This window comes from Ceratotherium simum, chromosome X, assembly GCF_057802395.1.
Source record: "Ceratotherium simum simum isolate JZ-2026a chromosome X, ASM5780239v1, whole genome shotgun sequence".
Taxonomy (NCBI): domain Eukaryota; kingdom Metazoa; phylum Chordata; class Mammalia; order Perissodactyla; family Rhinocerotidae; genus Ceratotherium; species Ceratotherium simum.
This window is the reverse complement of record NC_141940.1, coordinates 60,611,771-60,623,344: the sequence shown is the minus strand read 5'-3', so window position 1 is coordinate 60,623,344 and position 11,574 is coordinate 60,611,771.

Genomic DNA, 11,574 nt, shown 5'->3' with positions numbered 1-11,574 from the left:
TGTCTGATTTAACTACCTAATTATGAAATTACAATCAGGTCTGTTTTGTTGACTCCTACATCTACCTCACAGTGACAAAGACAATTTGTTTTTTAATTGCTTCCTTTTTTTTCAAAGATGATTTTGGTTTGTCTTTCTGACACTGTCAAGCAACAATAATAAGTCCTTATATCCTTTGCTCTTCATGACTAAAGGAGAGACAAAAAATAACACAGTTTAAGAGGGAAAGTATTCCCATGAATAGGTTCTCCTCAACCAGGAGAGAATTTTACTGAACTCTTAAGGAATAAAAGATTCCAATTTACATTACTTTTCTAACTAGAAATCTCTAGCTAGATTATTTTTAAGTTTGTACACAATAGCTCTTGTTTTAGCTATCCTTGAAATGGCTACAACTTTATAGTCTTGGTTGAAAAGCTTTTCATGCTGTTTTCTGAAGGACTATACATCCCTTCTGGGATTTTTTAACAGTTTCAGAGGAATTTTATATTTTTCCTCTATTGTTAAGGTTTTATCTTAATAGATGTTTTGAGTACACTGTATATTTAGTTATGATTAGTCTAGGTAGTACATGTTCAAGTTTTGTGCCTTCATATCATCTGGTTTAGATTTCACCAGAGTAAAAATATTTTATCTTAGGAATTATCCCATGTCCTTGCCCACAAAGTTTGTGTTATGACACTTGTAATTTAGAGACCTGGCAGGATTCGGTGAGTGCCTGGCTGGGAGTTTTATTAGACTGGAAGAAGGATAACATGTTGAGTAAGGCAGAAAAGAGAATTTCAGGGAAGTCAACTAAGATCAAGAGAAGCAGGCATATGTGATCGGGCCAGAGAGAAAAGAGAGGTCAAGTTTTCAGTTTCCTCCTCTATAAAATGAAGAGGTTAGACTAGATGACCTCTCAGTTCCCTTCCAGCCATTATGTTGCATCATCCAAATCCTGGAGGATGAGCCAAGATAAGGAGTCTAGGTCCAGAAAGTGGGTCAGATCTAGGAGGACAATTAGCAGAGATCAGAAAACCAGGCTTGCTGACTGGGGAACAAAAATCCTAGACCAAAGAATCGGGCCACAAAAAGTTGCTATCTAATTATGGGATCTGAGTGATAGACACAGGGCATCAGCAACAAAAAAGACACTTGATACTGACTCAAACATCTTTTTGGGCAGGAACTTCCTACATGCCTCCTACCCAGGTTCACTCAGAATAGTTTTCAATATAGGTGCGGCTTCAATCCGTAGAAACAAAAGTAGGAGTGACTGTCTGAAGTAATGGACTAGAAGAGCAGGGGAAAAGATAGTTCTAGATAATGACCACCACAGCAATTATCTTTGTCAGGGATTGGGGATGAGTTCAAAAGGAAAATTGCTACCTAAAAATTATGTCCTGAGTGACTTGTGCAAAGCCTGAAACATTACTAGATCTTATTTCTAGAAAGAAAACAATTTTCTTTCTTTTAGCAATAGCTTTCTATTGAGATATATTACAAGATGTTTTACATTTTCATGTTCTTAAAACAAAACAGGCAATTTTGTAGTGGACCATTATTAATGAATTTGAAAAGTCTGGAACTTTCAACATTTGTTAAGAAATCAGAGCATGTTTCATCTGTTCAAAATGTTCTTGAAACTCTGTAATCCTGATAAACTTACCAGGCTTTCCCTTCTGTGTTAAGTCAGACAAAGGACTAGCTATGATCCCCAAATAAGAGACAAAAATCTCTGTGTTAGAAGACTGCAATTCATAGGTTTGTTTTCCTTTTAAGAAAGCTGACAGTTGGCAATAGCATGCTCACTTTTCAAACACGGAACTGGTGAATATATTAAGTTTTCTGATGGGAACCCCAAATTTTAACAGTTTAGTATCTGATTAGGTTATCCATTTAAAATCAGCTATAACACATGTATATTACTTGTTTTTGAATCACACAATTAAAATGAAGTATTATACTATATATTAAATTACTTTCTTGCCCAGGGCTCCTTGAGGTAACACTACTTCTCACTAGTAAACTCATTACTGATATTGTGGAACTCCCTTGGTAGCTGTAGTAGGCTAGTATTTCAATGCCCAGAGCCTTAGCTTAACAGATAAAATCAGATCTGTCACTACATTAACATTCTGATATTTTCCCTGTCAACATTGCAAAACCATGTATTCAGACCTACAGGAAAAGAATATGTTCTTAAGTATAGGAATGAAGAAGGCATTGTACACTTTTATGTCTCTGGATGTGGGGGATGAATGCAGGCACGAATCATAGTTGGGAGTATACCAGCTACTGCTTTCAGATTACAAAATGAAAATGAAGTGTTCTTTATGGAAATGATAACATTGGAAGAGAGAGACTATTTACTAATGCCAGTGCTTTTCTCGCCTTCCTTTGTAGCTCCACCTCTCTTAATAACACTAATGACTGAAAGCTAATAAGTTCTTACTATGTGCCAGGCACAGTGCTAAATGTTTTTATATTGTGTTGCCATTTCCAAGATGAGGAAACTCAAACACAGCAAAGGGAAGTCACTTCTCCAAGGTCATAGTCCCAAGTAGCTGAGGAAGGCCTTGAATTCAGATCTGACTCTAATGTCAGTGCTCTTAACTACTGTGTTAGTTTCCTGTGGCTGTCATAACAATGTACCACAAATTGGGTGACTTCAAACAATAGATATTTATTCTCTCACGGATCTGGAATTAAAAACCGTAAATTCAAGGTGTTGGCACCATTGCTCTCCCTGCAGAGGTTTTAGGGGAGGATTCATTCCTTACCTCTTCCAGCTTCTGATGGCTTTGGTATTCCTTGTCTTGTGGCCATATCACTCCCATCTCTGTCTCCATCTTCACATCATCTTCTCCTCTGTGTGCGTCTCTGTCTCCTCTTCTGCGTCTATCTTAACAGACAAGCAAGATCCTTAACCTAATCACATCTTCTGCCATATAAGCAATGTTCACAGGTTCCAAGGATTGAGTCATGGACATATCTTTTTGAGGGCTACCATTCAGCCCTCTACAACTACTATGATACACCTTCTCCTGTTCAGTTTCTTTTTTTCTCAGACATTGACATTTTAGCAGGCATTGTTAATTTCATAACCAATATCTCCTTTACCTTTGCTAACAGAATCCCAATTTTGTTTGGGGCATCTAAGCTTGTCCCTGTTTTTCCAGCCTCTCTTGCAGCTAGTTCTGGCCAATGAGATTGAAGGGGGAGTATGATGGGAAGAGGGTTCTGGGAAAGTTTTTGCCTTCCTGATAAGAGGAGATGGACTACCCTGGTCCTTTCACTATATCAAGCAATTCCACTCCTGAATGTTTATCTAAGAGAAAGGAAAACTTATGTTCACACAAAAACCTGTACATGAATAGAAGCTTTATTTATAGTAGCCAAAACTGGGGAAAAAAAGCCAAATGTCCTTCAACTGGTAAATGAATAAACTGTGATACATCCATATGATGTAATATTGTTCAGCAATAAAAAGGAATCAGCTACTAACACATGCAACAACCTGGATGGATCTCCAAAGAATTATGCTGAGTGAAAAAAGCAAATCCCAAAAGGTTCATACTGTACGATTCCATTTTCATAACACTTTTGAAATGACTACATTTTAGAAATAGAGGGCAGATTAGTGGTTGTCAGGGGTTGGGTTGCAGGAGGTGGGCGAGTTTGCCGTGTTAATAAAAGAGCAACAAGAGGAATCCTCATGGTGACAGAATTGTTCCGTATCTTGACTGTGGTGGTGGATAAAAGAACCTACACATATAATATTGCATAGAACTAAATTCACACACACACACACACACACACACAAGTACAAATAAAAGTGGGGAAACATGAATAAGATTGGTGAATTGTATTAATGTCAATATCCTGGTTGCTATATTGTACTATAGTTTTGCAAGATGTTACCATTGGGGGAAACTGGGTAAACGGTACATGGGATATTTCTGTATTATGTCTTACAACTGCATGTGAATCTATACTATCCCAGTAAAAATTTCAATAAAAAATTCAATGTCATGATGGTATATTTATAGAGTGCTAAGGGATACAACAGGAGGAAGTACCTAAATCTGCCTTGGATGTGGGGAAAGGGGAAGACTTTGTATTGAAAGATATCTCTAAGCTGAGGCTTGAAGAATGAGTAGGAACACTTTGGGTAGATGGAGAACAGATACAGATGATATTCCAGGAAGAGAGACTAGCAGGTAAAGAAATCCGAGAGAGCACGCTGGATTGAGAGAACTGCAAGTAATTCAAGTACGGCTGAAGCACAAAGAGCATATGCACGAGATATCTCTTTTCCCGAAACGTTCAACTTTCACAGTAGTCAAAAGGGATCCCTGGCATTCAACACTGTGAGATATACAAGAATCAAAAGGGAATCCCATAGCTTTTTGTTCTCCAGGAGTTAGGAGGGAGCCACACCCCCTTACCTGGTCTCTACCTTTTCATTACATGAATGAAGAATTGGCCTCATATCTCTCTGTGATCCTTGTAGGATCCTCATCTCTCTCCCTATCACCCCCAACACTCACAACCTCACAACCATTAACTGTTTTGAGATCATTAGGATCTCATTATGCCTTTTTTTTGTGTGTGAGGAAGATCAGCCCTGAGCTAACATCCATGCTAATCCTCCTCTTTTTGCTGAGGAAGACTGGCTCTGAGCTAACATCAATTGCCAATCCTCCTCCTTTTTTTCCCCCCCAAGGCCCCAGTAGATAGTTGTACGTCATAGTTGCACGTCCTTCTAGTTGCTGTGTGTGGGACACGGCCTCAGCATGGCCGGAGAAGTGGTGCCTCGGTGCGCGTGGGATCCGAACCCGGGCCGCCAGTAGCGGAGCACGCGCACTTAACCGCTAAGCCACAGGGCCGGCCCTCATTATGCCTTTTATCTCTGTTTACTTCAGTCACCTAAAGAATTCCAGAAATTCCAAATCCCTAGACTCTAATCTGCATATAACTCAGCACATTCTCCTTTTGACCCTTTTCCCCACTCCTCAAAACCTCATAAATTTCTTCTACAGTGTCTACTGGAACTTACAGTTCATCACCAGAAAAATTCTCTATATCCTCAACCTCTTTTCTGAATATTCTTTTTATCTTCTTGATCTAGAAATGTTAGCTCTCATGAAGACACTGCTTCCCCTAAAGTCCTATCAAGTAGCAGCTGTTTTCTTTCCCATACCCCTGAAATCAATGGTCCTAGAGGTGGGTTAGATGTCCTGCTTACACCTCATTGCCACTTCCAGACCATTTACCCTCTCTCTTCCCTAAACACTCCCCCCCAGCTTAGAATGTCAAGTCATTCATTTATTCATTCATTCACATATTCATTCACATAATAATCATTTACTGAGCACTCTACTATATGCTAAGTATTTTTCTAAGAGCTGGGGATACAATGATAAAAAATATAGACAAAAATCCCTTCCCACATGGAACTTACATTTTACTACCCCTCCTTATTGGAGTTATATCACTCATTCCTTGAGCAGATTGGCTTCTGGCCCACTAACTGTCATAATACTTAATGATTTCAATATCTATGTTAATGAGTTTTCTAATTCCTTGGCCTCTCATTTCCTTGATCTTTTCCGGGATCTTGTTCCTCACTTTGCTTCAGCCATTTACTCTCCTAGTCTTTCCCTAGCCCTAGTCATTACCCTCTCCATAATTTCAATTTTTAAACATTCCACTATCTTATCAACACCTCCTATCTATCCAGCACACTCGTTTTTAGCTCTTTGACTTTTCAAATTCTTCAACCTTCACAGGATATTCACTTCTTTGGCCCTATCAGCTTTTCATTGTTCCTCTTCATTCTCATGCCTTCACTTCCCCCTTTACCTAATTCAAATTCCATGGCTCATCATTATAATCACTTCCATGCACATACCCTCAACATTCCTGCCCTTTTCTTGCTTCTACTCATCTTCCAAAACCCAATCCTGGTTAAATACAATTCTTCACCTACTTTTACCTGCATTGATGCAGCTGAAGGTTGCTTGAGAAAAGCACACAACCACACTTACTGGTCTTCAAATTCTTGACAATGAACTTTATCTGTGCTCTTAGTACTACCTAGCAATCATACTAAATTTCCTTAGTCCAATCATGTTCCCATTCTCCTACGTGTCTGTTTCATACCTTCTCCTTCTCAAATCTCCAATATCTCCTCTCTCCTCACTCTAGCTGATGATCTTCCTATTTCACTGAGAAAATTGAAGCAATCAAAATAAAATTTCCAATTGTACACTAGTGTAACCTTATCAGGAATAAGGGGAAGTTCATCATTTTAGAAGTATTCCAGCTAATTCCAGTAACCCCTAATGAATTCATAGATCTAAGCAAAAATTATCAATTGCTGCTAGCATCTTAACAAGAGAGACAACTGGATATTATGTGCTTCCTGATGGAAGTATGCAATGCCATTTATGAAGTATTCCTGCAAAAACTTGAACCCAAATCTCATTAAGCCTCTAGAAGAACAATTACAGAGAACAGAAGAACATGTTAAAAGTCACCATGAGGATGAAAGCAGAAAAATCTAGGCAGTGGGAGATTCTACAGGACAAACAACTCAGTTTTTTCAACAAATAATTAGGGGGAAATAGATGGAAAGAGAACCTTTAGATTAAAGCGACTTAAGACACACACTGACCAATTGCAATGCATGGACCTTATTTGGATCCTGTTTCAAACAAACATCGCTAAAAGGCAATTGGAGAATTTTGAACATTGACTGGAAATTTGATGATATTAAGGAACTAATCTTTTAGGTGTGGTAATGTGGTTATATTTTTTAAAGAGCTGTCTTTTAGAGACATATAATGAAATATTTATGGTTATAATAATATGACACATGGGATTTCCTTCAAAATAATCTGAGGAAAGGAGAGAGTGTAGGTGGGGCTGTAGGAAAAACAAGATAGACCAGGAACAGACAATTGTTAAAGCTGGGTGATGGGAACATGGAGGTTCCTTATCCTATTCTCTTTACTTTTATGTTTGAACTTTTCCATAATGAAGAATTTTTAAAAAGAAATATTTTTCCACAAGCAATCAGAAGAGAACTTCCTACTGACCTACCTGCAACAGCACACACATATTCTGCCTCCCTCTTACCATTATCCATGCTCCATGGTAAGGCAGATCCCTTTGTTTCTGCACTAGAATCCATCCACTCTCACATATTCAAAGATGTCATTTCAGTAATTCTCCTTTTTCTCACCTGCATTATTAATTTTCCCCTCTCTACTAGGTCAGCCCCAATTGGCATATAAATATGCTATAATTTCCCACATTAAAGAACAAAGTCCTCTTTAGACACCCTGTATCTTCCTCCAGCTATTGCCCCATTTTTCTGCCCTTTTTAGAGTAAAACTCTTCGAGATTTTTCTACATTAATAGTTTCCAATTCTTCCCATCCCGTTCTGTCTGGAATCCATTCCAACTAGGCTTTTACTCCTACCACTCCACTGGAACTACTCTTAAGGTCGTCAATGACCTCGATGTTGCTAAATCCAGTGGTCAATTCTCAGTCCCCATCTTATTTGAACTATCAGTAGCATTTGATGCAATTGATCACTCCCTTGTCAAAACACTTTCTTCACTTGGCTTCCAAAATGACACACTCTACTGGTTTTCCTCCTTCCTTGCTATTCTCTCCTTCTCATTCTCCTTTACTGGTTTATTCTCACTTTTCTGATCTCTAAACAATTCACTTCTCTAGAGTTCAGCCCTTCTCTTTTGTATCTACACTCTTTCTTGATCATCTCTAAATTTTATATTTATATCCTGGACTTTTCCCCTGAAATCCACACTCTATTTGGATATTGAACAGGCATCACAAACTTAACTGGTCCACAACTGAACTCACTAAAAACAGGCTTCCTTTCTATAGACTTCCTCATTTCAATTGATAGCAACTCTATACTTCTAGTTGTTCAGGCTGAAAACTTTGGACTCATCCCCAACTTCTCTCTTTCTCTCTGCCCCACATCCAATCTCTCAGTGACACATATTAGGTCTACCTTAAAAATATATCTAGAATCTGGCCATTTCTCACTACCCATTGCTACCACCATGGTCAAAGCCATCATTATCTCTCATCTGGATTATTGTAATTACTTCCTAAATGGTTTCCTTGCTTCACCCTTTGCACTGTTATAGTCCACTCTCAACACAGCAGCCAGGACGATCCTTTTAAAAATATATGTCAAATCACGTCACTTCCGTAGTAAAAATCCTCCATTAGGTTTCCATTTCCCTCAGAGAAAAAGTCAAAGTTATTATAATGATAAAAAGCCCATGATCTGATCCACCTTTCTCTCTCTGATTCCAACCACGGTGGCTTCCTTGCTATTGTGTGAAACACTAGCCAAATTCCTGTCTCAGAACCTTTACATTTGCTGTTCCCTCTACTTGGAATGTTTTTCTTCTAGATATCCACCTAGCTCATTCCCTCACCTCTTTCAAGTGTTTGCTTAAATAACGTATTCTCAATAATGTTTTCCCTGAACACCCTATTTTAAATTGCAAACCATCCTCCAAACCCTCATCCTTCCCTGCTTCATCACTGTCTATCACACTACTCATTTTACTTAGTCACTTGTTTACCTTTTGTCTCCCTCCCTCAATAGAATGGAAGCAATATGAAGTCATGGCTTTTTGTCTTTTTTGTTCACTGATGTACTCCCAGTTCCTAGAACAGTGTCTGGCATACAGTATGTGATCAATAAATATTTTTTAAATTAATGAGTAAATTAATCTAGAGAGTTAGGCTGGAGCTAAATCACACTAGCAGGGTTGACATATTCATTAAGTACAATAGGCACCGTGCAGGACCCACCATAACTTTGAATGTCATGAAAATGTTTTAACTTATTTATTTTAAAATCAGGGGGAAAAAGGGAATATAATAATAATGAATATACAATAATGAATCCAGCCTGAATTATATTAGTCTTTATACCAACACAGTCACAAAATATAATTTTTTCTATATTCTTATGGAGGAAGGCAGAAGTGCCTAGGGCCCATGAAAGTCATGATGTGGTCTTGCACACCAGGTTCTATAGGCCTAGTTAAGGAGTTGAACTTTATCTTGTAGAATAAAAGGGAACCATTGAAGGATTTAAAGAGGATAGCAGAATGTTTAGGTTTGCATTTTTAAAATATCTCTTCTGTGGATGTGAAAAGGATAGACTGAAGGAAGGGGGAAGAACCAGTTAAGAGACCTGTTAGGAAACTACTGCAGAAACCCAGGTGAGAGACGATAACAGCCTGAAATATGGTATAGGTCCTGGGGATGGAGAATACAAAAAAATATTTAGGAGGTAGAATTGACAGGATCTTTCAATGACTTCCTATTGTGAATCAAGTAAAATCCAAAGTCATTACAAAGCCCTGAATGATCTGGGCTCTGCCTGCCTTCAACTTCGTCTTGCACTGCTTTCCCCCTCACCTACCATGATCCAGCCACATTGGCCTTTCAATTTCTTAAATGCATAAAGATTCTTCTGGCCTCAGAGCCTTCACATATGCTTGTTCTCTCTGTGTGTTGCTCTTTACCCAACTCTTCTTCTGACTAAAATTTTCTTAAACTTTAGGTCTCAGCCTAAATATCACTTCTTCAGAGAGGCTTTACCTGAGTGCTCACTCCTTTTCCTTCATAGCACTACCAACAATTTACATGTATTTGTTTGTTAGTTAGTTTTATTATCTGTATCTCTCAACTAGAATGTAAGCTGCAAGAGGCAGAGACACACGAGACAAGTGCCTGGCATATAGGAGGCCCTCAAAGAATATGAATAAATAAATGACTTGATAACATTTGGTTTGTTTCCAATTTTTGGCTATTTTGAATAATCCTGCTACAAATGCTGCTACACATATTGTTGTTGTTGTTGTGCTTATGTACACATATCTGACGGGTATATACCTAGGAGAGGAGTTGCTAGATATCAGGGTATGTATATGTTCAGCTTTAGTAGATATTGCCAAAGTGTTTTCCAAAGTGGTTGTAACATACAGAAAATAGTACTTCAACAGTCTGGAGTTGCCTAAATCTTACTTGGTTTGAAGTGAGGTAGATTCCTATTACAGGAGTTCAAGAAATAGCAGGGGTATTTCAATGGTGTGCTAGAGCTGTATGTACTGACTCACTAAAGCTGACTGTGTGCATCTCTTTCCAAGTCCACATTCAATGATGTCACATTAGTAGCTTAAAATTGTCCATGGTGGGAGTATTTACATCATGGCAACACTACAAATCAAGGTTCTCATCTTTCCCCAAACCTGTTTACCAGCATACCACTGGACTATTCTAAAGCACAAAAACAAAGTTTAAGCAAGTGTATGGCCACTCAAAGATATTTAGCCTTGAGTAAATCATTTCAGATTCCCAGCAAAGAATGTAGGGAAGGGACACATTCAAATTGTTCTGTTAGTAAAGATGACAATAAGATTAATTAAAAATAGCTAATAGTTGTTGAGTTTTTACTAAGTACCAAGCATTCGACTATGTTTATAAGGATTCCCTCTTTTAATTCTCACATCAATTCTCACAACCCTATGAGGTAAAGTACCCTTTAACTTCCCATTTTACAAATGAGGAAACTGAGGCAGATTTTAAAAATTTTGGCCATAGTCCCTAAAGTGGTAAGTGGTCCATGTGAGTTCACTCCTTCTTCGAGTTAAATATTAGATCTTTATAAGCATGTAAGCTCCATGAGGGCAGAGACTGTCTTGTCCACATCTCTATTGCCAGCGTCTAGAAGTTCCTGGTACTAAATCTTTATTGAATGTATAGCTGATGAATGAGTGAATGACTGCCTGACTGAATGAATGACTAATACTAGGCGTCTACGCCTCAGGTCTCTAAAGCCTTAACTTATTAACTCAAGAGTTGTCTCTAGTCATTATATTTACTTTTTCTCATCCAATTCTGTCTTGAACCTATTCCAACCAGGTTTTTGTCTCCACCACTTTCCCAAAAGATGTTTGCTCAAGATCCTCAATAACTTTCATACTGCCAAATCCAATGATCAATTATTAGCTGTTATTGTACTCAAACTGTCTGTCAAGAGCATTTGATACAGTTGAGCATTCATTGCATTTTTGGTAAAAACTTTTTTAAAAATATGATTTTTAAATAAATTTCAAACAATTGGAAATGTTTACTTTGAAACTTCTGCTTCCAGTTAGGATAGAGTAAACACATGCTTCTCTTTATCTCCTACTGAATTCAAATATAAAACCTGGACAGACTGCATGGAAAGCTGCTTGAGAATTCTGAAAAGTAAACATCAGCAAAGAAAACCATAATTCAAAGTACCACTGAACCAATGGTCAATTTACCCCTTTTTTCCCCTCCAGTATTCCCTGGCCTGAACTGGATATAGCTTGAAACCCAAAAGTGAGCACTGGGGGCGCAGAGAGAGCCATGAGAAATCCACTAGTTCTGGCTGGAGGAGAGGAAAAGAGAATTCCTAAAGCTCAAAGAGAGTAAGGGAAAATACCTTTGTTTTTTTCTCTCTCTCATTTTTCTCCATTCAGTTGACCTAATCA